Source organism: Mustela nigripes, chromosome 12, assembly GCF_022355385.1.
Source record: "Mustela nigripes isolate SB6536 chromosome 12, MUSNIG.SB6536, whole genome shotgun sequence".
Taxonomy (NCBI): Eukaryota; Metazoa; Chordata; class Mammalia; order Carnivora; family Mustelidae; genus Mustela; species Mustela nigripes.
This window is the reverse complement of record NC_081568.1, coordinates 156,017,561-156,021,540: the sequence shown is the minus strand read 5'-3', so window position 1 is coordinate 156,021,540 and position 3,980 is coordinate 156,017,561.

Genomic DNA, 3,980 nt, shown 5'->3' with positions numbered 1-3,980 from the left:
TCCCTCTTTTGCTCAGCTTCTTTATTCTCTGTCATTTGGTGTTCTATATCACTAATTCTTTCTCCTGCCTCATTTATCCTAGCAGTGAGAGCCTCCATTTTTGATTGCACCTCATTAATAGCTTTTTTGATTTCAACTTGGTTAGATTTTAGTTTTTTATTTCTCCAGAAAGGGCTTTTATATCTCCCAAGAGGGTTCTCTAATATCTTCCATGCCTTTTTCTAGCCCGGCTAGAACCTTGAGAATTGTCATTCTGAACTCTAGATCTGACATATTACCAATTTTGTACTGATTAGGTCCCTAGCCTTTGGTACTGCCTCTTGTTTTATTTTTTGTGGTGAATTTTTCCGCCTTGTCATTTTGTCCAGATAAGAGTATATGAAGGAGCAAGTAAAATACTAAAAGGGTGGCAACAACCCCAGGAAAATATGCTTTAACCAAATCAGAAGAGATCCCAAAACGTGAGGGGGAATAAGGGGATAAAAAGAGGTTCAAAAAGAAAGAAAGAAAAAAAAACAGAAAAAAAAGAAAAGAAAAGAATTAAAAAGAAAACGAATAAAGAAAAATATCAAAAAGAAAAAAATATATATTAGATAAACTAGTTAAAAAATGTTAAAAAAGAAAAGGGTAAAAGTTAAAAAAAATTTAGCAGAAGAAGAGAAAAAAAATGAAAAAGAAAAAAATTAAATTAACTGCAAGACTAAAAAAATCACAGGGAGAAAGCCATGATTTCCGTGCTTTGCTTTCTCCTCCTATGGAATTCTTCTGCTCTCCTTGTTATTGAAACCGCACTCCTTGGTAGGTGAACTTGGTCTTGGCTGGATTTATTGTTGATCTTCTGGGGGAGGGGCCTGTTGTAGTGATTCTCAAGTGTCTTTGCCCCAAGGGGAATTGCAATGCCCTTACCAGGGGCTGAGTAATCTGCTCGGGTTTGCTTTCAGGAGTTTTGTTCCCTGAGTCCTTTCCGTAGAGTTCCGGAGGACGGGAATACAAATGGTGGCCTCCTGGTCTCTGCCTGGAGGAGCCGAGAGCCTGGGGCCCCACTCCTCAGTGCGCCCTCAGAGAACAGCGCCCAGTAACTCCCGTCTGACTGACCTCCGGCTGCGCTCCGAGCTCACCGAGCCTAAGACTGGTTCAAGGTAACCTCGAGCTGTGATCTTACTGTCAGCTCTGTCTCTGTAGCCGGCTTTCCCGTTCCAATACCCACAAGCTCTGTGACACTCAGACACCCCCGATCCTTCTGTGACCCTGCGGGACCTGAGGCCACGCTGACCCCGCGTGGTCGCCCCGGTTTAGCCTCTGGAGAGATGTCCCTCAGTGGAACAGACTTTTAAAAGTCCTGATTTTGTGCTCCATTGCTCCCCCACTTGCCGGGAGCCAGCCCCTCCCCCCGGGGTCTATCTTCCCGTCCCTTTGGATTCACTTCTCCACCAGTCCTACCTTTCAGAAAGTGGTTGTATTTCTGTTTCCAGAATTGCTGTTCTTCTTCTCTTCGATCTGCCGATGGATTTTCAGGTGTTTGCAATCTTTAGATAAGCTATCTAGCTGATCTCCTGCTAGCTGAAGTAGTCTCAGCCTGCTACTTCTCTGCCATCTTGACTCCTCCCAAGAGCTTCCATTTTTTATTGCAACTCATTAATAGCTTTTTTGATTTCAAATTGGTCCGATTTTCATTCTTTTATTTCTCTAGAAAGGGATTTTATTTCTCCAGAAAGGGGTTCTCTAATATCTTCATGCCTTTTTCCTAGCCCAGCTAGCACCTTTCAAATCATCATTCTGAACTCTAGTTCTGACATATTACCAATGTCTGTATTGATTAGGTCTCTAGCCATCAGTACTGTATCTTGCTTTTTTTTTTTTTGTGGTGAGTTTTTCTCTAGTTTTATCCAGATGAGAATATATTAAAGAGAGAATAAAATACTAAAAGGGTTGTAAAGACCCCAGAAAAATGTGTGCTAACCAAATCACTAGAGATCCAAAACTAGGGGGAGAAGAATGGGGGAAAGAATTAATAAAAATCATATATATATATATATATATATAATCTCCCCACTTGATTTTGGGTGTCTTTTGGTCTTTTTGAAGAAACTACCTCCAAAAATTTTAAAGAAAGAAAAAGCTATATATATACAAATAAGGGTAAACATATGAAGGGATGGAATGTGACTGTAAACATGAAAATTAAAAAAAAATTCTAAAAAAGGAATTGATAAGTTGGTTGGAAATAGAAAAAAAAGGAGGAGGGAATGAGCTCAGGCTGGAGACTAGAACAAAGCTGTGTGCTTGATTAGCATATGTTTTGATCTATTAGAAAAAGTTGATTCCCAAAATTTTTTAGGAAAAGAAAACTATATGTATACAAAAAGTAAGGTGAAATACAATGAAGGGATAAAATATGACTATAAATATGAAGGTTTAAAAATATTTTTTAAAAGGTATTGTTAAGATGAACTACTTAAAAAATGTTAAAAGAAGAAAGAGGAAAAGCTAAAAAAATAGAATAAGAAAAAAACAAAAAAATTTAACTTTGAAAGACTGAAGAATCATGGGAAAAAAGCCATGAATTCTGTGCTGCTTCCCCCCTAGCTCTGGAGTTCTATAGTTCTCATTGATCAGTGAAGTTGGTCTTGGCTGGATGTTGTTGCTGATCTTCTGGGAAGGGGTCCTGTTGCTATGATTCTCAAATGTCTTTGCCTGAAGAAGAATTGCACCACCCTTGCCAGGGGCCAGGCTAAGTAATCTGCCCAGGTTCACTCTTGGTGTTTTTGTTCCCTGAATGTTTCCAAGGAGCTCTGGAGGACGGGGATGGAAATGACAGCCTCCCAATCTGAGACCTGGAGGATCTGAGATTTGGGGGTCCCACTCCTCGGTGTGTCCTCAGAGACAAGCAATCACTCTTCCTCCAGACACACTCTGAGCTCACCAAGCCTGTGACCCAGTTTTTATGCCTCTGGGGCACAGCCCTGTTTGCAGTCTCCAAACTCAGTAGATTCCTTTTGAGCTGCTCCTCTCAGAGCAGGAAGGTGGGGTCCCTGCATGAAGAGCAGTGGCCCAACTGTGCCTTGGATCACAGTTTAAGGTAACCCCAATCTGAAAGCTCACTCCTTGGCTCTGTCTCTGTAGTTGGCTTCCCTGCTGTGATACCAGGAAGCTCTGCCACACTCAGACACCCCCAATCTTTCTGTGACTCCATGGGACCCGAGACCACACTGCCCCTTGAGGGTTCCACCCCCACTTAGCCTCTGGAGTGATGTACCTCAGTGGAACAGAAATCAAAAAGTTCTGATTTTGTGCTCTGCTGCTCCACAGCTTGCTGGGAGCAAGCCCCTCCTCCTTCATTCTATGTACCCATGGCTTAAGATTCACTTCTCTGTATGTCCTACCTTCTGGAAAATGGTAGATTTTCTCTTGCTAGAATTGCTGCTCTTCTTCTTTTCTATCTCCTGTTGAGTTTGTAGTTGTTTGGAATGTTTTGATAACTATCTAGCTGAACTCCTGTGAACTGATGTCATTTCAGTCAGCTACTCCTCCGCTATCTTGCCTCTCACTCCTTGTATGCTTATTTGTAATCTGTATATCTTGTTTGGTTAGGCATGTTTGCAGAGCTTTACCAATTTTTAATTGGATTGTTTGTTTTGTTTTCTTTTGGAATTTCTTTGTATCTATATTTTTTCTAGGGTCTCTTTCATAAGGGGACCCTTGTGGATCATTGAACAATGTGGGGTTAGGGCTGCCACCCCCTCCCTGCCCAAGTGGAGAACTCATTTATCATTTTACCACTAAAAGGTTCAAAGCCTGCAGTTGTCCAGAAGCATTGTTGATTACATGAACAGTTGATTAACATATATTTTGCCTTTATGTATTTTATATACTCTTGCCTTTCAATAAAGGAAGCTAGAGAAAATAACATTTTATTGAAGATATCATAAAGAAGAGAAAATGTGCTTACAGTGCTGTACTGAATTTATTTTTATGAATCC